The sequence below is a fragment of the Pseudophryne corroboree genome, chromosome 4, assembly GCF_028390025.1.
Source record: "Pseudophryne corroboree isolate aPseCor3 chromosome 4, aPseCor3.hap2, whole genome shotgun sequence".
In the NCBI taxonomy this organism is placed as follows: Eukaryota; Metazoa; Chordata; class Amphibia; order Anura; family Myobatrachidae; genus Pseudophryne; species Pseudophryne corroboree.
The window spans coordinates 151,109,650-151,133,798 of NC_086447.1; the positions used below are offsets into that span (position 1 = coordinate 151,109,650).

Genomic DNA, 24,149 nt, shown 5'->3' on the forward strand with positions numbered 1-24,149 from the left:
CGATGCGACTGTTTTTGCCATGATAGTCAAATGAAACTTTGTGGAAGTCTAAATCATTAATACAAGCCTGAAGAAACAAACCAAGGTAAAATGGTAGTTACAAAGATTCTTTTCATAGCCTGCTATAGCGATTTGTGTGAAAAACACAACATATACCTCTGGGATGCGGTCAAGATGCTGTCAGAATGCCGACGCCGGAATCCCGACAGATTCAGGAAACCGATGCCGGAATCCCGACAGCCAGCATCCCAACCATAAGTATAGCGGCTGGGATAGGGCCGGGGGAGGGAGTTAGGTTAGGGTTAGGATGAGGGAGGGGGGGATAGGGTTAGGCACCACCGGGGAGATGGTGGTGTTAGGTTTAGGCTCTAAGGGGGGAAGGTTAGGGTTAGGCACAACCGGGTGGAATGTTAGGTTTAGGCTCTTAAGGGGGTGGGGTAGGGTTAGGCACCACGGGGGGGTTAGGTTTAGGCTCTAAGGGGGGAGGGTTAGGGTTAGATTGTGGGGAAGGCTGGGTTAGGTTTAGGCAACACCGGGTTAGGGTCGGGCGTTAAGGGGGGAGTACAAAGTTAGGCCGCAGAAAGGGAGGGTTAGGGGAGAGGGGGGAAAAGTTTTACTTCCACCCTGTCGGGATTGACACTATCGAGATGCTGGCGTTGGTATTGTAACCACCGGCATCCTGTCTGCCGGGATATCATACTGAATTCATACCTCGTTTTTCATGCGATTGCTACTTTAAAAGAGATGTCCATTTATGTTTTAACTTTTATCCTGCAAAAACCTCTAATGGTTAACTGCTTTGGCAAGAAGTGTCTCTTGCTGTGAATAGGGAAGGAGTATCAGATAGGTGCTTTAGAATTTGACAATTTTATTACCAGGAAACTCCGTAATTCTAAAACTATTATCCAATTAGTCAACATAACATGAAACTGAATGCAGAACACTGTTCAGTTCTCACGCCAGTGTCATTCTGCCGTGCTGCATTTTGACTGCAGAATTGCTGTTATGTGACGGAGAGTTCTCCAGTCACTCTCAGTCAGTTACCCAAGAGTGTCATCTCTTTGGAATGCTGCAACTTCCTGGCCCTAATAGCTCACGGGACTTGTTGGGTTCCGGTGGGTATTCCTCTTTAACTCGCAGGTGGCTGACTCTACCCGCAACTTATGAAGGTGAAAGCAGAATCAGTCCACTGTAATTGGCAGAAAAACGCACAGTATGGACAGCCGATGACAGCTCGCGTGTAATTGAACCTGTCCCGAAGTTCCCTACCAGAAAGCATCAGAAAAGTTAATAACAATAATTTGGAAATCATCTTGCTATTATTAGAGGTTATGAACATCTTAATGAATGTACGTAGTGGTTCCTTTTATATCTTGGTATGGCTGTGCTAATGATTCACAAGTGGTACGGTAATAATATCCTTATATTATTTATTTTCATCAAATGAAAACAGTAACAATAGTAACCAATATAAAAGGACATACTGTACCAAACAGTTATTGACAAACTTTAATTGTATTATGCATCTTAAAACAACAGAGCTACAGATGTGTCCTCATACATCTTTGCTGCAGTTGCACCAAACAGACCCTCTTGGCACACCAGACCCGTGAGACTCTGCTAGTGTTGGGTGTCTGTTTTTGTGTCTATGTTGTCAAAAATGCATCTTAGTTGCAACAAGATGCGACTGGGATGCACCAGGAGCCTGTGCTGACTAACTGGATATTCATATTAATTTACTAAAGTGCAGCTTTTTAATGGTGGAGATGTTGCCCATAGCCCTCCATTTGATGTGGAACTACACATCCCAGCATATCCTACAGAAGTTTTAGCCCTAATAGCAAGACTGTGGCAGGGCATGCTGACATGGGAAGCAGTCAGCTTCCTAACGGATGAGATTGAAATACCGACAATAGAATCCCGTTCGCCACAGGTACACCGGTGTCTAAAGCTCGATAGGACCCGGGATCCCGGCATCTATATACCGATGCCCGGAATCCCGATACTTCTTTCAGTGGGGGGTGTTAGGTTTAGCCATTAGAAGGGGGTTTAGTGTTCATTGATGGGAAGGTTAGGGTTAGGTACCGGGGTGGGAGGGTTAGGGTTAGGCACTTAGCAGGGGAGGTTAGGATTAGGCACCAAGCAGGGAGGGTTAGGTTTAGGCAGCAGGGAAGGGAGGGTTTAGGCACCATGCAGGGAGAGATAGGGTTAGGCACCATGCGGGGAGGGTTAGGGTTAGGCACCATGCGGGGAGGGTTAGGCACCATGCGGGGTGGGTTAGGGTTAGGCACCATGCGGGGTGGGTAGGGTTAGGCATCCAGAAGGGAGGGTTAGGGTAAGGAACAGGTGAGGGTTAGGGGGCTTACTGGGGGGCTGTACGGATTCTGATGGATGGGATGCTGCTGACGGTATTCTGACCGCTGGCATTCCGTCCATCTGGAAATCATACTGAACCGGTAGGCCCACAGCTGGTAGATGGCTGCATGTTGACGACCCCTTCTAGGCAGTATATTTACTAAACGGTGACTTTTCAAAGCTGCCACTGTCTGGAGGATCTGGCTGTGAGATTTAAAAGGGCAATAATATTAAAAACCAGGAGTGTTTTGCATTTAATATATTTGTTCTTTAAAATCCTGTGGCAAGAACCACTGGGAAGTAAGTATGCCCATAAGAATTGCCTGTGGTGTAACCATGGGGGTAATTCAGATCTGATCGTAGCTGTGCTAAATTTAGCACATCTATGATCAGTTTCTCAGACATGCGGGGGGACGCCCAGCACAGGGCTAGTCCGCCCCGCATATCTGGCCCTAACCCCCCCTCCCCCTTACAAGGGTGCAAAAGCATTGCACAGCGGCGTTGCTTTTGCACTTGCCGAGTAGCTCCGTGCCAGTGCAGCACCTGCGTACTGGCAGGCCGCTACTCGGCACGTCCCGGGTTGCAGTGGCTACGTGTGATGTCCAGACCATGCCCCGCCAATAGCGTTCTAACGCCGTTGGCACGCCTCCTCCTACCCCGTGACTGCCTCTACCTGTCAATCAGGTAGAGGCGATTGTAGCCCTGATATGCTGATAGCATCTCACTGGGCTCCCAGGGTGTGTACGAGCATTACAGCACTGCGTGTGCGCACTCCAGCAAGGGCTTCAGACTGCGATCATGAATTAGGCCCTATGCATGTTGTATGGCTTATACAGTGAGTACAAAAAAAAATCCCAAAAGCCAGCATACCGATAACTATTCTCCCTCTTGGGGTATCCACGACACCCCTAAAGGGAGAATAAATAGCCCGTGCCCGCTGTGTGGCGAGCGCAGCGAGCCTGCAAGGGGCTCTTTTGCGCTCACCCCTCTGCCTGCATGCCGGCGGTCGGGATCCCGGCACCAGTATGCTGGGCGCCGAGATCCCAAGCACCGGCATAACATACTACACCCCGGTGAGAGGCCACAGAGGGACAACACTTTCAACACTTCATGTGGATAAGTACATAACAAATTCTCTTTTATTTAATGTATGTAAATCAATGATGTTGTCATATTACTTAGCACACATTGTTTGCGGATGGACATGCTTAGCACACAGTCACTGCAGAGGGACTTTTTGAACTCCTTGTATAATGCAATATATGGTGTAGCAGCATTGTATGACATGGTGGAAGGCAGTTGTGCAACTATTTTTTTTTGTTATTCATTTCTTTTACTGTATGATAAAACTGCAAGACTTGTTCCATCTAAAACTTCTCTAGAGATATACAGGACATTGACTTGTCCCAAATAATACCTGAATGATATATATTGTTTTATTTTGCAGTATATCTCATTCTTGCTTCAGAAATAGCCTTAAATTATTGTTCGTAAATTATGATCTCACTAAAGTGGAGATTTATCAAAATTTGGAGAGAGACACAGTAGAGAGTTAGATAAAGTACATATCAACCAGCTCCTAAAGAGCCACCGCTGATTTTAAGTTCATGCAGAGAATATTCACTGTTATGTATATTGTATTATAGAATTTGTAGAAAAGCTGTTGTGTCAGTTCAAACTTTTAAGGGACAGATGTACTAAGACTTAGAGAGTGATAAAGTGGAGAGAGATAAACTGCCTACCAATCAGCTCCTAAATGTAATTTTTCAAACACAGCCTGTAAAGTGACAGGAGCTGATTATCTGATACTTTATCTCTCTCTTCGTTATCTCTCCCCAAGCTTTGATACATCTTACCTTAATTCTTAAACACCCACAGATCTTAATTTACAGTATACTATAAGCAGCAGAGGTAGACAGATTTCCTAGTGATCATATCTCCTGCTCTCTATATATTGAATTTAATGGACTTAATTTTTGGAAATATCTTACAACTAGAACCTGGTGAGTAAGGCAGTCAGATACAAATGTTTGACTTTTGCAAAATAAACTAAAGAAAGTGATGTTATTAAGTCTACCTAATGATGCCTATTGAAGATAGATGGTTGGCATAAAGTCTTAGCATAGCTAAATAACTCCTACGCTCCCTTACCACTGTATGGCTTGTACAGCTGCACGTAGCATTATCTGATTCCCAGACTGATGGTAAATCTATATACTGTATGCTGCAGAGTGATGAGATGAGTGAGCGTGTCATTAGCTGAGCTGTTGCCAATGCAGCAGTCCCACGAGGATAATGAGGTTCCACCTCTAGTGCAATTAAAGACTTATCTATAGACACCCAGAAGAGTTATGGACTGATACAGGGAAACCCCTTCTAGATTTCAGAGAAAGATAAAACACTTTATCTTTTAGGGACTAATGTTGTTAATTACATTTAGTATATCATCCCCACTTAGCAGCAAATTGGCGTTGAAGTGTTATTTATTAGTTTTGCTAATTTTGGAACCAGCACTGATTGTAGGCTTGGCACAGACGATCTTGAAATAGACTACCAATGAATTCTGCAAAGGTTGTAGCAGTAGCTGGAACCACAACTGGAACCAATCAATGAAGTGTAACATTAAGAAGATACAAAGGTGTCTGATAGGCACATTCGCCAGTGCTCTCCCGGGACAAAGGGGTCTATATACTAAAGGTGCATACACACTGAACGATTTTCACCCAGCCCAGTGATTTTCACGGTGGTGAACCACTTTCCATAGTAGGAGACTGTGGAAAGTGGTTCACTCGGCCGGTAAAACAGGCTGACGGACAGCGATGATGCAGGAGTGCCTCAAAGCTCACTGCTCATCGCCCGGCCATACACACTAGGCGATTTTGAGCTCAAAGTAGCTCAAAATGCCAAAAATGAACTACTTTGAGCTCAAAATCGCCCAGTGTGTATGCACTTTGGGGGTCATTCCGACCCGTTCGCACAGAGCGGTTCTTCGCTGCGGTGCGAACGGGTCAGAAATGCACATGCGCGCCGGACGCATTGCGCACGCGCGCTATTGCCTGGCGACGATCGTTGCCAGGCAGCGACGCTGCCAGCGACAAATTTGATCGAAGCGGCGATTACAAGAAGATGGACAGGCGGGAGGCGTTCCGGGGTGGATACTCACCGTTTTCCAGGCGTGGTGAGTCCAACGCAGGCGTGTCAAGGCGTTTGGAGGGCGGATGTCTGACGTCAGGACTGGGACCTTCATCGCTGGATCTGTCGCACAAGGTAAGTAACTCTTACCCTGGTCTCGTTTTGCAGGAAACTTTTTTAGCATAGCAGGGCTGCACAAGCGTTCGCAGCCCTGCTATGCTAAAATACACTCCCCCATAGGCGGGGATTAGTTGATCGCACCAGCAGCAAAAAGTTGCTTGGTGCAATCAACTCGGAATGAGGGCCCTTAAGTCTTGGAGAGAGGTAAAGTGGAAAAAGATGAAGTATCAACCAATCAGCTCCTAACTGTAAAGGCCCCCATCCACTAGTGAGACTTATCTGATCTAAACGTCGTATCCGATTTACACCCAATCTGCCCGGCAGCATCCCAGGAGTCCTGCGATTACGAGTTGTTATTTGAGAGGTTTTCTTACATCCGATATATTGCATCCAATTTATCCTCCGCTGCTGCTGCTGCTGGGCGTGTGGATGGGTGTGTCCAAGGTGCCAGTCAAGTGACTCCTCCGAGCTATCATCTGCAGTAGGATGGCAGGTGTACAAATGCACTCCAATGTGCACCTTTTTACCTCCGATTGCGATAAATATTCATGGCAGCCATGACGATCTGCGACTCCGAGCCGAGGAGCACGTGAACGTGCCACTGATTGGAGTCGAAGGAAAATGACATGCGATGTGACACTTTTCATCAGGTAAGGAAGGAAGGATTGATTGATTGATTGATTGATTGATTGATTAAGTAAATGGGAACAGGCATTAAAGAAGGACTTTGAGGGGCCCCAGACCATCCCAAAGAACTAGAAGAGTACTGGTCATGAATTACATGCGCTGGAATCAGCCATACCTTACTAATAATTGATTGAAGGTGGGGGGGAGGGACTGCTAAGAGAATGTTATATTGGTGGTAAGTGGCATTAGGGATGGCCAGGGGTAAAATAATAAAAATTAAAGTTTTAGAGGTATCAAGAGTTGGAGAATCATAGCAACCAAATTTCATATATATTTGTCCGTATCTGTGACTATATGACTCATTTGTTATCACTGGGCGTGGCTTAGAGCCCTGACTCATAGAGTCACAGATCTGGATAGGAGAGACCAGGCCTGCAAGGGTGGCAGTACGCTCGGGTATGGCATACCGTTAAGAATCTAGCCGCCCGTACGCTGTACCTACGGGCCGCCAATCACACACACCATAGCCACCGTTAGCGGCTATTACGGTAAAAGCCGCCGATGTGCTCCTCCTCCCCTTCTCCCAGCCCACTGCTGTGTCAGGGATGGAGAAGAGAGCGCAGCGCGGTCCCATCCCTCAGTGCTGCTCAGTCAGACTTTGGTCTCCGCCGCGGCGTGTATCTTCTCAACTGAGCACCGATTCGTTAGCCAATCAGAGCTCGCGGACCGGCAGCCAATTAGGAGCTGCGGCTGCAGGTCCATGAGCTCTGATTGGCTAATAAACCAGTGCTCAGCTGAGAAGATACACGCCGCGGCCGGAGACCACCAGAGTCTGACTGAGCAGCACTGAGGGATGGGCCCACACTCTCTCCATACCCTGACACAGCAGCAGTGGGTGAGCAGCGGGAGGGAGGTGGGAAGTGTGGGGTGGGGTGGTCATATGTATAACTGGCATAATGGGGCATATCTGGCACTTGGGGCATATGTATATATGGCACTGTGGGGCATATGTCTAACTCCCACTGTGGAGCATATCTGGCGCTGTGGGGCATATGTATAACTCGCACTGTGGGGCATATGTATATCTGTCTTTCTGGTGCATATCGGGCACTGTGGGGCATATGTTTATCTGGCATTGTGGGGCATATGTATATCTGGCATTATGGGACATATCTGGCACTGTGGGGCATATGTATAACTGGCACTGTGGGGTATATCTGACACTGTGGGGCATATGTGTATCTGGCACGATAGACTGCGGAGGGTGCGCGTCACCATGATATCACAACAGTGCTGTGGGGAGACTACAACTCCTGGCATGCGCAGCCAGGAAGGAACATGGTGGTTGCTGTTTCTGGTGCTGGTGCAGAGTGAGAGTCTGTAGTGTGCAGTGTGCGGGGACAATGAGGCTGGTGAGAGGCTAATACCATATACTGTTATGAGGGATAAGTCCCCAGCGCACATACTGTGTATGTGATGTTATATAGGGGAAGCGGCTGTATAGTGATATATATATGAGAAATAATCTCCTAACACACACACACACACACACACACACACACACACACACACACACGCACACACACACACACTGTGTATGTGGTTTTTACCAAACATTGTCTGCATACCTACATTATGTACACATAACATTATTAACACACTAGGTAATTCATCCTGCCCTGCGTCCGCTCTTCACGCCGTCGCAAGGGCCTACGCCCCCTTGACCATCGCACGCCCTTTGGCCATAAAGTATTTTACCACTAACAACATTATCCTTGAAGGTAATACTCAATATATTACAAATATTGGCCGCCCATAGGACGTGCAGGGGTTAAGGGGGTGCAGACCCTCACGACAGTTTGAAGAGCGCCAGTAGGGCGCGATGAATCACCTTGTTCTTTATATCCATCTAGAAACCAGTAAGTTTTTGACAGCTCCACAAGATGTGGAGAAGCGTACCCTCCAATGTGCAGCCATGCCAACATCTATCCGAGGCATCAGGAAACATCTTTTTCAAACGGGAGGGGACCAGGTACCATCTATAGAGGATTTTGTAAACATTCTCTTTAATCCTCACACAGATTGAGCAAGCGGCATCTCCCTCTCTAATTTCAGCCCAGTCATCAGGAACTAGAGACTCACCCAGGTTCCACTTCCAGGTCAGCTTGTGCGGGTCTCATGTACAGTAGGTGTTGAGGCTATGGAAAGCTCAGAATATAATGTCAAAATCAGTCCTGCAGTGGAAGACTGATGTATGCAGAGCAGTACAACAGAAGTCAGAGGTTGGAGAGCAAGAAGGTGTTTAACTTTGCCATGAAAATTTCATAGCTGTTGGTATTGGGAAAAGTTTTAATGGGGATATGAAATTTGTTTTGAATGTCATAAAATAAGGGAAAGGAGTTGTGGCGAGTTAGATCTTTCAGGTATCTAATACCACTGTTTATCCAATTGGAAAAAGCGGACGGGATCAGGCTAGGGGGGAAATCCAAAAAGTTAAACAGAGGAATGGTTGTGGTTGAAGGTGGAGAAAGGCCAAATTTGTGGGCAGCTGAGTCCCATAACGACAGAGAATGGGAGACAATGAGATGGTCGCGAGCCTTTCTCAGGAGTCGAGCCCTTGGAACCGAGAGGAGGGAAGCGGGGAAAGCAGCCTCAAATGCAGATTTTATTATAAAAACCTACGTTTAGAATCCAGATTTTTGCTGATTGGAAAGGTGGGTGAATACCAAAGCAAGAACCACAAAGGTTATATTGGACAAATGCATGCAATAAAAAATGTGCCCATTTTGGGTAGGTTGTCATGGCTGTGTGACAAGATATAAACAAACTAATGCTATTTTCTGGAAAATGAAATCATTTGCTTGGTACCGCATAAACAATATTGATATTGGAATGTGACTAACCCAAATAGCTCTAAAAGTAGGCTAACGGGGTAAAGAGCAGATCAAATTACGTTTGACGTTAGTCTATATATTACCCCATTCACAATAGCACAAAAGTTCCTGGTTGTTGCATGTGAACGCGCATCACCTGGGTTTTTTGTATGTGTGAATGCAAACATAGGGGTCTATTTACTAAGCCTTGTATGGAGATAAAGTACCAGCCAATCAGCTCCTACCTTCCATGTCACAGGTTGTGTTTGAAAAATGACAGGAGCTGGTTGGTTGGGACTTTATCTCCATACACTTTATCTCCATTAAAGGCTTAGTAAATAGACCCCTAAGTCCCGGTTTCTCGACCCTACTCTTTACATGGGTCGGGGCTGAGACCAGGGAATTTGCCGGCTGCTACACCCGGCCGATCCAACAGCTCCGATGTCTGAATATAGTATGCCTGGAATTACTTATGTGTTTATACTTAGCTGAATTGTTCAGGACGATGTATATTCTAGAAGAAAGGGCAAGGTCAAAGTTTGTGAGACAAGCTAAAAAATCAGCAAGATAGAAAAAGTGCTCATTAATGACTGGAGATTCTGAAATGTATCTCTTTTTTACTATGGGGGTAATTCCAAGTTGATCGCAGCAGGAAATTTTTTAGCAGTTGGGCAAAACCATGTGCACTGCAGGGGAGGCAGATATAACATGTGCAGAGAGAGTTAGATTTGGGTGGGTTATTTTATTTCTGTGCAGGGTAAATACTGGCTGCTTTATTTTTACACTGCAAATTAGATTGCAGATTGAACTCACCACACCCAAATCTCTCTCTCTGCACATGTTATATCTGCCTCCCCTGCAGTGCACATGGTTTTGCCCAACTGCAAAACAATTTCCTGCTGCGATCAACTTGGAATTACCCCCAGTGTGTCCTTAATCATTGGGGAGGTGCTACCTGCAAGAGATGTAGTGGCATGAATACAACATGTACTGATTAATACATGGTCGAGTGGCGTTATTATGACCACCTCTGACGTTTGACGTCGGCAGCGTGTAGCAGTGACGTCGGGTGAGGCAGGTGAGGCAGAGCCTTTCCTGCCATACTAACGTTTGTGCCAGAGTTTTTACTGTATGAAGTATATGAAAAATACAAAGAATATGTTTGAAATATCTTCTTTGCATTATTCTAATAATTTTTATAGCCAAAACTACGGAGTAAAAAGTCTATGGCAGGTGAGGCAGTGCCTCACCTGGCTATCTTTTCCGCACATCTCTGATCAAAACTCACCAAATTTCCAGGAGGTTATACTGCTGCACCTGTGTATAATGTCCAGATGTACTCTTTGGCTCATAAATTGCATGTAAATCTGGCTCTGGCGTTAGCCAGTGCCTCCTGAGCCATTTAGCTCACTGCACATCCCTGGCGTGTAGCGCATGAAGTATGTCACGCGTCGTGCGCTGGCTTGGTGTGTATATAAGGTGTGCATTAGGCCGTCTGCACATATCGTTGCTGTCGTGGGTAAAAGGGGCAATTTATTCGAGTTGAAAAAAGGGATGATTATCGGGCTTCGGGCCAAGGGAGGCAGTATATCTGAAACAGCGGCGTTTGTGAACTGTTCACGTGCTGATCTGGTGAAGGTGTATCGTGTCTGGACAAATAGCACCACTGCGAATAATAGCCGTGGAAACTGCGGAGCACCACGTGCCATTGATGTGAGAGGTGAATGTCGGCTACAAAGGTGCGTGAGGCCCGACCGACATGCTACAGTGGAGCAGCGCATCGTCAAAATTAACCTGGGGACTACCAGACGTGTGTCTAATATGACAGTTCAGCCCGTCTAGCTGCTGTCCGTACTGCACACGGCGGTTACTCTGACTTTTAACTGGTGGTCATAATAATGTGACTCGACCGTGTACATTGGTAGTATAGGAAAAATCAGGAGATGTTCACTTACATCAACACATTTTGCTGCTGTGTAACAAGATACTGTAACTCAATAACAGTTTTCTGTGGAACTTTAATATATAACAACAAAATAGTCAGGAAAATATTGGAAGTTTATTATGTACTAATGTCTGACCAACCTGGTTTGTTCCATGCTGGTGTCTGTAGTTCCACAGTAGCTGGATGGCTGCATGTTGAATACTCCTGACATACAGTATTTGGCCATTCATATCGGTATCCGTTCACATGGTCGACCATGTTATGGTCGACAGTCATTAGGTCGACCACTGTTGGTCGACATGGACACATGGTCGACACATGAAAATGGTCGACACATGAAAGGTCAACACATGAAAAGGTCGACATGAGTTTTTTAACTTTTTTTTCTTTTGGGGAACTTTTCCATACTTTACGATCCACGTGGACTACGATTGGAACGGTAATCTGTGCCGAGCGAAGCGGTAGCGGAGCGAAGGCACCATGCCCGAAGCATGGCGAGCGAAGCGAGCCATGCGAGGGGACGCAGTGCACTAATTGGGGTTCCCAGTCACTTTACGCAAAAAACGACACCCAAAAAAGTAAAAAAACTCATGTCGACCTTTTCATGTGTCGACCTTTCATGTGTCGACCATTTTCATTTGTCGACCATGTGTCCATGTCGACCATGTCAATGTCGACCAATAGTGGTCGACCTAATGACTGTCGACCATAACATGGTCGACCATTCATACCGGAACCATTCATATCAGTCCCTGCTCCAGTGAAGCTTAAATGTATACACACATACTGTACACTCCCTACCACATGCAGGGTTAATTTTTTGTCTGGAGCCAATTGGCCTACTAGTATATTGTTGTATTGGGGGAGAAAACCCTGCAAACATGGGAAGAATATACCAACTCTACAAGTTGTGGTGGGAATCAAACCCATGAGGCTGTGAGGCAGGAATGCTAACCATTACACCATCTGGACTGCCCATTGATTGAATTATTAGAGCAACATCATGCACTGTCAGTAGGTGCACTGATTTGTTACCCATCTCTAACGGTGTTGCATTGTTGTAACGTAGGCGCATACAATTAGTCTAAATAATCATGTTTGATCATGCTGTCATTGTGGGGGGTCCCATGTTGTATGATATAGTACATAGCTGTGTGCATTGGTAACATGTGATCCAGGGACGGTTTAAGAGAGTATAGGGCCCATGTGCAGGCTCCGACAGGAAGCACGCTAGAGGCAGTCATTGTGTGGACGTAACCATTATTCATAAGACTGCATTTGATCAATTCTTTGAGAATTAGTGACATCAAGGAGGCATGAGGCATATGGTGTCACAATGATTCTTTGTAGATGGATTTGATCTGTTCTTTTGGTGAGCTGCATGATTATAGAGCTGTATTTTAATTAAAAGGAGAATATACTTTTTTACGTCTGATCTGGAGATGGTGTCATAAAAAAGTAGTTAGTGCCTCCTTTTGGCTAGTTCATGAAATCACGCGCTAAAAAAACAATACTATAATATATAATAATATAATACATGCTTTTATGTGATCATTTGTCTTTCTTCTTAATTAACTGGCAGGCAGCTTTAGTCCTGGCATTTATTTTCCGTTCACAGATGTTGTGATGTGGAAGAACCTTATTAGCTATTTAATAGGATTCCTCTGTTGTTGCCAGACAACGCCACACCTTCTGCTAATCTGTACTGAACATTGATAAAATATTCATATCAATTACTTGCGATATTAAATCTCCTTAGCTGCCTGAGGGGACAGCATCACATTGCTCCCCATAACTTTCTGCTTCTTAGCTTAAATAATTTTCCAATTTAGCTAAATTATTTATTGGTGCTACATAATTGAAATCCTACACATTAAATATGTGCTTTATTATTTTTAAGTAATATTGAACACATTTGTTTAATGAAATAAGGTAACAGACGCACGGCAGGGAAAAAACATAACCGGAGGGTATGGAGGAATGGGGGTGGAAGGGAGTGCTCAGAGTTTTTGCTTTTTTTATTTTTATGGTTTATTACGTAAACTAATCCATGATGAGCCACATTTACATTTGGATATATGCCTCATTTTCTGCTATATTATATGCAATTCTGTGCTGCTCGTACACAACAAAATTGTATCTGTATCTAGATTTTTGAGTGTTGTAGACTTGCTCCCTCTTTTATCTGAAACAGGGATGGGGGAACTTTTTCTAACAAGGGCCATTTGGATATTTATAAAATCATTCCGGGGCCATACAAAAATTATTAACTTAAAACGGGATGCGGTCAAGATGCCGCCGGCCGGAATCCCGGCGGTCGAAATACCGATGCCGGAATCCCGACCGCCACAATCCCGACCGCCACAATCCCGACATATTCTCCCTCCGTGGGTGTCCACGACACCCATAGAGGGAGAATATAATAGTGTGCCAAGCGTAGCGAGGCACCGTGCCCGCAGCGTGGCGAGCGAAGCGAGCCCGCAAGGGGCTGCGTTCCGCTCGCCACCCCTGTCGGGATTGTGTGGTCGGGATTCCGGCGTCGGTATTTCGACCGCTGGGATTCCGGCCGGCGGCATTTAGTACTGATCCCCTTAAAACTTAGCCTGCCCCCAGTCAGTAGTTATAGCCCCAGTCAGTAGATATGCCTCCTGTAGATATGCCTCCTGTAGATATGCCCTCAGTAGTAATGCCCCCTGTAGATGTGGCCCCTGTAGTTATGCCCCCTGTTGTTATGCCCCCTGTAGTTGTGCCCCCAGTAGATGTGCCCCCCGTAGATATGCCCCCAGTAAATATGTCCCCTGTTGATATGTCCCCTGTAGTTATGCCCCCAGTAGATAGGCCCCCAGTAGATATGCCCCCTGTAGTTATGCCCCCTGTAGTTATGCCCCCTGTAGATGTGCCCCCTGTAGTTATGCCCCCTGTAGATGTGCCCCCAGTAGATATACCCCCTGTAGTTATGCCCCCTGTAGATGTGCCCCCAGTAGTTGGGCCCCCTGGTAGCGCCACTTATACACACACACACACAAAAAAAAAAAACCCCGCTCCTCGAACTATGGGAGAGATGTCATGACGTCCCTACCATAGTGCACAACCACACACCGCCTTAGCCGGAAGCCGGAGCTCAGGAGTGAGCTTCTGCCTCAGGCTCCCGCTGAGGGGTAGGAGCCGTGCGCACGCAGCTGCGGGACGGGTGAAGAGGCTGTGCAGGCCTTATATGGCCCGTGGGCCGGACGTTCCCCACCCCTGATCTAAAAGGACATAACAGGGTCGGCTTAAGCTCGGCACAGTACAGGAGTATTCATGAATGATAATTAGGTGTGGACCATCCCTAGATGCGACTCAGAGGAGACACGTCTCTTGCCAGGAATGGACTGGTACTGAAATTCAGCCTGGCAACTATCTTTGTGCACACAAAAAGGGGTATGGCCACACTTCATAGGGGCATGCAAACATCTTATGGGGGTCTGGTGTGAGTTATTGGGCGTGGCTTTACTGAACATACATGCCTCTCTACATGCCAGCCAGGCAGAGTACCTGGAGGTGGAACTGCTTGGCCGGAAAGAGCGTCCCATCAGGCCATCGGCCCCTCATTTGCCAGAAATGCAAGATGGCCAGTCCGGCCCGGTCTCTTGTAGATACAGGACGGATGGTCCTCGGATGTATGTGGTGACCCTCAGCATCACTATGCAGTTTCTTCTGACTGCCTGCTTGTGTTTTCACCTTTCCAGTACTTAATTCATAAGAGTTGTGGCTTTATTGTTTCATATTGCCAGCATTCGCAACCAATTATTTTCTACCTAACATTAATGAAGTGCATTCTATAAAATGATAACTAGAATCTGATTGGTTGCAGTGGTTGACTTCTCAACCTCTCCTTTTGAAAAGGTTTGATACATCTATTTACACCCCAAAGAGGAAGTTGCTGAAGTTGACAAGTCTACCAAAGTCTATTTTATCCTGTATTCCATGTTTAGCCAACGTTACATTGCTGTTCTCCTAAGCCCATTCACCAGTTCCCCATCAAGTGGTCATGTGGTGTTTTCCACCCGAAAATACTACCCTTACATGTTTCATGCCATGCCAGTGGTGCGGGGTAAGGGGTATTGGGCTGTTAGCGACCCTGTTATTCATCAGTTGTGCATGTAACAAGCCCCAACAGCCATGGAATTTATTTACTACCTTTTTAATGGAACAGATGGGATTTGATGCCTCTTTAAACCCTAACCTTTGTGCTAGGGATGTTGCAGATATACAGTACTGCACAGTATGGTTGGTGATAATAGGTGCTGAGAAGGTAGTGTGAGTCAGGGTCAGGCGGAGGACGTGCTGTGCTGGATCACTGGATGCAATGTGCCAAGAGTAAGGTAAAAAATGCATGATATATGTGTCTAACATAGCAGCTATGTAACCTCAGGATACGCCATTTCACAATTCCTGTGTAGTGCTGTCACCCAGGTGTTGTTATTCACAGATTAAAACATTGGCAGGTGTGCAACAATGTTGTATTATAGAAACAAGATCAAAAGCCAACATTGCCATGGCCTGGGGATGCATGGTACTGTCAGTGGTAGTGTGAGATCTGCATGCTGTGTCTGCTAGGCTCTCTCTGGCTTCCATATGTATCTATACAGAGTGGCTGGCTAGTGTTGTCTGGCTAGTGCAGCATAACCAGCCCACTGGCTATTCTCTCCATAATTACCTGAAATTAGTGATGTGCACCGGACATTTTTCGGGTTTTGTGTTTTGGTTTTGGATTCGGTTCCGCGGCCGTGTTTTGGATTCGAACGCGTTTTGGCAAAACCTCCCTGAAAATTTTTTGTCGGATTCGGGTGTGTTTTGGATTCGGGTGTTTTTTTACAAAAAACCCTAAAAAACAGCTTAAATCATAGAATTTGGGGGTCATTTTGATCCCATAGTATTATTAACCTCAATAACCATAATTTACACTCATTTTCAGTCTATTCTGTACACCTCACACCTCACAATATTATTTTTAGTCCTAAAATTTGCACCGAGGTCGCTGGATGACTAAGCTAAGCGACACAAGTGGCCGACACAAACACCTGGCCCATCTAGGAGTGGCACTGCAGTGTCAGGCAGGATGGCACTTCAAAAAAATATAGTCCCCAAACAGCACATGATGCAAAGAAAAAAAGAGGTGCACCAAGGTCGCTGGATGGCTAAGCTAAGCGACACAAGTGGCCGACACAAACACCTGGCCCATCTAGGAGTGGCACTGCAGTGTCAGGCAGGATGGCACTTCAAAAAAATAGTCCCCAAACAGCACAGGATGCAAAGAAAAAAAGAGGCGCAATGAGGTAAGGGGACACAGTACCTCAATCAAGTCTCTAGTTGCCTATGAATTAACGGTGGATACCGGAAACACGTTTCTCACAACCCAGGCTGCCAAGGCCTGAGTTATCCGCTTTGCAGCAGGATGACTGCTGTGATATTTCATCTTCCTCGCAAAGGACTGTTGGACAGTCAATTGCTTACTGGAAGTAGTACAAGTGGTCTTCCGACTTCCCCTCTGGGATGACGATCGACTCCCAGCAGCAACAACAGCAGCAGCGCCAGCAGCAGTAGGCGTTACACTCAAGGATGCATCGGAGGAATCCCAGGCAGGAGAGGACTCGTCAGACTTGACAGTGACATGGCCTGCAGGACTATTGGCTTTCCTGTGTAAGGAGGAAATTGACACTGAGGGAGTTGGTGGTGTGGTTTGCAGGAGCTTGGTTACAAGAGGAAGGGATCTGTGATTTAGAAGAACGCACAGTTCTTTGCTGTGCTTTTGCCATCTTAACTCTTTTAAGTTTTCTAGCAGGAGGATGAGTGCTTCCATCCTCAGGTGAAGCTGAACCACTAGCCTTGAACATAGGCCAGGGCCTCAGCCGTTCCTTGCCACTCCGTGTCGTAAATGGCACATTGGCAAGTTTACGCTTCTCCTCAGACGATTTTGATTTAGATTTTTGGGTCATTTTACTGAGCTTTTTTGGGGGGATTTTACATGCTCTCTACTATGACATTGGGCATCGGCCTTGGCAGACGACGTTGATGGCATTTCATCGTCTCGGCCATGACTAGTGGCAGCAGCTTCAGCACGAGGTGGAAGTGGATCTTGATCTTTCCCTATTTTACCCTCCACATTTTTTTTCTCCATTTTTTAATGTGTGGAATTATATGCCAGTATCAATAGCAATGGCCTACTACTATATATACTGCGCACAACTGAAATGCACCACAGGTATGGATGGATAGTATACTTGACGACACAGAGGTAGGTAGAGCAGTGGCCTTCTGTACCGTACTGCTATATATTATATACTGGTGGTCAGCAAACAGTGCAAAACTGAAATGCACCACAGGTATGGATGGATAGTATACTTGACGACACAGAGGTAGGTAGAGCAGTGGCCTACTGTACCGTACTGCTATATATTATATACTGGTGGTCAGCAAAATTATGCACTGTACTCCTACTATATACTACAATGCAGCACAGATATGGAGCGTTTTTCAGGCAGAGAACGTATAATACTGGTGGTCACTGGTCAGCAAAACTCTGCACTGTACTCCTCCTATATAATACTGGTGGTCCCCAGTCCCCACAATAAAGCAGTGTGAGCACAGATATATGCAGCACACTGAGCACAGATATGGAGCGTTTTTCAGGCAGAGAACGTATAATACTGGTGGTCACTGGTCAGCAAAACTCTGCACTGTACTCCTCCTATATAATACTGGTGGTCCCCAGTCCCCACAATAAAGCAGTGTGAGCACAGATATATGCAGCACACTGAGCACAGATATGGGGGGTCATTCCGAGTTGTTCGCTCGTTATTTTTTTCTCGCAATGGAGCGATTAGTCGCTAATGCGCATGCGCAATGTCCGCAGTGCGACTGCGCCAAGTAAATTTGCTATGCAGTTAGGTATTTTACTCACGGCATTACGAGGTTTTTTCTTCATTCTGGTGATCGTAATGTGATTGACAGGAAGTGGGTGTTTCTGGGCGGAAACTGGCCGTTTTATGGGTGTGTGTGAAAAAACGCTACAGTTTCTGGGAAAAACGCGGGAGTGGCTGGAGAAACGGAGGAGTGTCTGGGCGAACGCTGGGTGTGTTTGTGACGTCAAACCAGGAACGAAACTGGCTGAACTGATCGCAGATGCCGAGTAAGTCTGGAGCTACTCAGAAACTGCTAAGAAGTGTCTATTCGCAATTCTGATAATCTTTCGTTCGCAATTTTGATAAGCTAAGATTCACTCTCAGTAGGCGGCGGCTTAGCGTGTGCAAAGCTGCTAAAAGCAGCTTGCGAGCGAACAACTCGGAATGACCCCCCTGGAGCATTTTTCAGGCAGAGAACGTATAATACTGGTGGTCACTGGTCAGCAAAACTCTGCACTGTACTCCTCCTATATAATACTGGTGGTCCCCAGTCCCCACAATAAAGCAGTGTGAGCACAGATATATGCAGCACACTGAGCACAGATATGGAGCGTTTTTCAGGCAGAGGACGTATAATACTGGTGGTCACTGGTCAGCAAAACTCTGCACTGTACTCCTCCTATATAATACTGCTGGTCCCCAGTCCCCACAATAAAGCAGTGCGAGCACAGATATATGCAGCACACTGAGCACAGATATGGAGCGTTTTTCAGGCAGAGGACGTATAATACTGGTGGTCACTGGTCAGCAAAACTCTGCACTGTACTCCTCCTATATAATACTGCTGGTCCCCAGTCCCCACAATAAAGCAGTGAGCACAGATATTTGCAGCCACCTGAATAAAACTGAGAGGACGCCAGCCACGTCCTCTCACTATCATTTCCAATGCACAAGTGAAAAATGGCGGCGACGCGTGGCTCCTTATATAGAATACGAATCTCGCGAGAATCCGACCGCGGGATGATGACGTTCGGACGCGCTCGGGTTAACCGAGCAAGGCGGGAAGGTTCGAATCTGCCTTGGACCTGTGTAAAAAGGGTGAAGTTCGGATTCCGAGGATCCGAACCCGCTCATCACTACCTGAAATGGAAAGTCAGATGTAAATGTGTATTCCTTTATTGATAAGATATTATATTGTTATTCATTTTTTCTATCTTTGTGGCTGAAAAATACAAATGTTAATGGTTTACTGTAAAGCTGCATCATTGTTGCCACAAAGAAAAATACTAGAGACTCCCCAATAAAGTTATTGTGATGCACAGGAAATAGTAGTGATGTGAGTGTTAGGATTTGTATACTTTTACACTTGACAAGTATTGCAGACCGCCATTTGACAGGGGGCTAGGTATTGTGCCCAGCATTGCAGGGCTTCTGTTTATCACTCCTTTCTCAATGTTCCTGCCCTGACTTAACCCACTTCTCACTCTCCCTTTCCCCCTTGTCTCTCTGTCTGCCTCCCCCGATCTCTGTCTCTCCCTGTTTCTCCCATCTCTCTGTCTTTTCTGATATTTTTGTTCCTTCTTTTCCCTGGGATGTGTGGCCTTATAGCCCCGTACCACAGGCTTAAATCCACTCGCTCAGGTCATTCACCACTGCCCTTCCGTGGCCTTACTCACCGTAGTGGTGGCCTTCTTGTACCTGCTTGCACCCTGCACTGCTTTTGTTGGTTTGATTTGGGATTCCAGTTTCCTATATGTGTGCATAGCAAAGGGAGCATAAGGAGGAGACGACACCTGGAGAGTGAGTAGGCTCCCCCTGATGTTTTACCCCATTGAATGAGTATAATGGATACCATGAGCACAATATTGTGTAGCCTTTTTGTTAAAATAGAGTTGTGACCAAAGCCTTTTTGTGTGTAGCTCTCCTCTGCGTCAGAAAAGTCCTTGGGTATATACTGTAACAGGCGGAGGGGGGGGGGGGATCCGGTTAGGATCCCAGCGGTTGGAATCCCGGCAGTCGAAAAACCGACAGATACTTGCCTTTAAACGTTTGTGCAGGTTCTCAACCCACTTAAAAAGCATAGCAAATTCATTCTTAAATTCAGATCGAATTTATGTTTTAAGTCAGGTAGGACAGGTTAGGATGTAAAGACTGTGGTACATGGTCAGTAGAACATATAGTGCTTTATGTGGAACTATAATTTGTTGAGTACAGCTTCAAGTAATTATAATAGTGTTAATGTTTTGGTAACAGAGGATCAAAGTATTTTTATTCACAATGTTTATAGAAACCTGTTTTTTTGTAGTTTATACGATAGAGTAGTAATGCTGTGTTTGGAGAGCCTTTCGTCAGCCATACATTGCAATTGTAGCAACAATAGCTTCAAGCTATGAATACAAACAACAGAGGATAGGCATCAGGATCACAGCCAAAAGATAACAGTCAAATAACCAATGCGATAACTTGATAACTTTAAGTTTGTATAAGATGTAACATTCATTGAAATTATATTTTAATAGCAGTTGCTGTTTAACTGTTGGACCCCCCATCCCCCCCCCCCCCCCTCCCCCTTTTTAACCATTGGTAATACTGGCTCTAGACTGGCTATCTGTAATCATTCTTCATAGCTGTATTCAGGTGTTTGATCAGTGATTAGTTTTAAATGTGTATAAACTTCAGAATTAGTGGAACCTAACACAACCTTTAATGTGCAGGTGACCACTCACAGAGAACGAAAGAATAACAGTATTGCATTCCGGCCTAAATCGCATTCCTGAAAAATACCATAAAAGGCATCTGTATATTTCTGATCGTATTCCCAATTTAAACAAAAACAAAAAAAGATTATTTGCAATATTTTTACTCTTTGTAATTTTTTTTTCCAGTTGTCTGCTGGGAAAATAGTTTTTTCAATTTCTATACTTTTTTGCACTATTTAGGAGGAAATTCAATTGTTGCGTTGATCGCATTTACGGCTGCAGGATATCACGCAGAAGTTTGCTACCCCATATGGTAGCGAGCACTTCTGTGTAAATTGAGGCACGAATCGGCAAGGTGTTTAAACGCAATGGCAATTCGCGCCCTTCCCTAGCAGTTAAATTCCCCCCAAGTGTTAACTGTAATTGCAAAATATCAAAGATCTCAGAACTTTGCTTTTAGACTTTTTTAATAATAAGGTGAGACTGTAAAAGTTTAAACTACTTGAACATCAGCACTTTGCTGCATGAGCTGCAACTTTAACCACTTTCGAATTCAGGGACATTGCGATTTTGATGGGCAGTACAAGAGAATTATCCAGTTTATCTATACACCTTTGTATCACATTTGTCTATGCTGCACTTAGGCCCAGGTCACTTCAGGCTTCGCTGATGCATGTTACTGCAGTTAGGAGACAACTAGGCATTCAGGTCAACAGAGGTCATCCAACATGCTCGATAATTATCAAATCCGTTTAGAAACTTTTAATCCTACATCTTGCACCCTCAGGTATATGGGTAACTCTCAGATTAGGGTCAGCTCTCCCAGACACCAAGACACTAAGGGAACGACGGTCCATACAAGCTGCAGCCTTCCAGGACATATGGAAGAACACAGGCGTTCCATCATACACCACTCATAGTCTGGGGGTCAACTTGGCGGCGGAACACATGGAAAAGATCTGTCTTGCGAGTGTTGTAGGAGTGTCATGGTTGTGTCTCAAGAGTTCTGTGCTAGTTTGAAGTGTGTGCGCAGAGAAAAGTATGTTTCTGACAAATCTTTTGCAGCTAGCATGAGACTGGTGGAAGACCGAATACTAATGAACATGATTGTGGCTGTGAATGGAAAAACATTGGGCAGTGCAGCTACACACATGAAGCAGCATGGATACTGGATAATGCATAAGGTACTAAATATGGCTGCCGCGGGTTGTGTCTGAATCGGAATAAGGGATGCGCAGGGAGAGTCAGTCATGGAGACCTGTCATTGAGAATCGGGACAGCAGGTGATATTAGCCACGAGACTTCATCCAAGCCCCAAATGAGCTTCGTTTGATAGGATTTGTATACAACAAGCCGAGTAGGCTCAGAGGGAAGACAGCAGTGGGCCAGAAAAATGCATCAGCTGGAAACTCTGAACAGCCAGGAGAGGAGAGATGATGGATCACAGTGGTAGAACAGACCAGGAACCACCAGCATAGAAAGACTTCATAGTGACTGCAGACAACAGCAACTAGATGTGACAGGCATCTGGGTCTGGAAAGAGGCCCCACAGAAGCAACAGAGGTGGAACGCACACACAACAAGCTAGGCCTAGATGGGAATCCTGCTGCACAGCGTCTCATTCACCAGCAGCTCCAGCAGAAACCGTCACTGAAAGGTGAACCATGACTCAACCACCAAGGCAGGATTTAAAACAGGTAATATAGCTGCAGAGCACACAGGAGTGCTTGCTATTATCACAAAATGAACACGAGCCGATTAGGTCGGGATCCGGTCTGAAGATCGACAGTGTCTAGGTCGACAATGTTTAGGTCGACCACTATAGGTCCACAGTCACTAGGTCGACATGGATGGAAGGTCGACAGGGGTTCTAGGTCGACATGTGCTAGGTCGACAGGTCTAAAGGTAGACATGAGTTTTTCACAATTTTTTTTTTTTTGGATTTTTTCATACTTAACGATCCACGTGGACTACGATTGGAACGGTAAAGTGTGCCGAGCGAAGCGGTAGCGGAGCTAAGGCACCATGCCCGAAGCATGGCGAGCGAAGCAAGCCATGCGAGGGGATGCAGTGCACTAATTTGGGATCCCGGTCACTCTACGAAGAAAACGACACCAAAAATAAATAAATCCTCATGTCGACCTTTAGACCTGTCGACCTAGCACATGTCGACCTAGAAACCCTGTCGACCTTCCATCCATGTCAACCTAGTGACTGTCGACCTATAGTGGTCGACCTAAACATTGTCGACCTAGACACTGTCGATTTGATGAACCACACCCGATTAGGTCACGACCCACTGTTCTTTGTGAACAGTTATATACAGAGAGCAGCATTGTTGTATCCAAAGTACAAAAAAATAAACATCTGTACCTAGATTAAATAAATGAATTGGCGAGAAGCATGTAGGGAGCAAGAAGTAGAAAGTAGCATATTTAGTAGGAACGTTCAGTGAAGTAGGTAGTCTCCCCTGTCATACAGTCCTCCCTGTCAAACTCCTGAGATTTTATATAAAATCAATTAGAATAATACCATAACATAAATATCTTCTTTGTTTATTGTAATCCTTTTTATAACTAAAGGCCCATACACACTTGCCGAGAAGATGAGCAACGTAGCTCATTTTCCCGGTAAGCGTGTATGCCGCCAGTGATGATCGATGCGTGGCCCCGTGGGTCAGCAACAATTGTCGCTATCGGCAGTACATGCATGCTCTATCTGGACTATCATCCAGGAGCTGCATGCACGGCCGTCCGCCGCCTGACATCACTGAACGGTCATATCGCTCAGTGTGTACGGGCGGCCACCGACCGCCCGGCCCGGGAGGGGAAACACTAGACAACGTCGCTCATAGAGTGACGTTGTCTAGTGTGTATGGACCTTAACACTCAACAGTTTTGTGGAGATTCCTGGAGCTGCAGGGAGACGAGAGATGAGGCAGCACGAGCTCTGCCTCGGGTTCTACAGTCAGACATTGCTTTGCAGAGCTGGGGACCGGGCACAACATGGGCAGTAAAGCTGGTCAGAAAGGGAGCTAATAGAGGCATGCCTCTGAGTGTGGGGGTGTGCCTTGATGGATACTTGGATGTGTCATGTGACCAGGAAGTGCACTCGAGTCAGAGCTCAGTCAGCAGCCGCAAGAGAAGACACAAGGATGCAAGTAGGAGACTTAATGGACACTGTAGCTTAGTGTAGTCAGGGGAGAGTTACAGTGAGTAGGGGGTGAGACAGGCTCCCAGCATTCAGACTCAATCCCCATGTGTGCCTCCCCAGCCATTCACCTCACCGCACATCACTGTTATTCAGTAACATTTAATGAAGGGCATGTGTACAAGTGACACAAGTCTATCAATTCTAGTCATCTGTATAACCCTATAAGACTTTAGTACATTAACAAGAATCAACTGTTAAAATAAAAACATATGACTAGAACAGAAGCAGTCCCTTTCAAGTAAGGTGCAGAACTATTTACAGTTGAAGTAAATCTAAAATGAAACCAGACATATGGAAGACG

The 24,149-nt window shown here is 45.7% G+C and overlaps 1 protein-coding gene across 1 annotated transcript in view; it reads left to right on the forward strand.

Annotated features, from left to right (window-relative positions):
• ALKAL2 (ALK and LTK ligand 2) overlaps nucleotides 1-24,149 on the forward strand; it is a 68,559-nt gene that overhangs the window by 37,900 nt on the left and 6,510 nt on the right. The window lies entirely within an intron of this gene.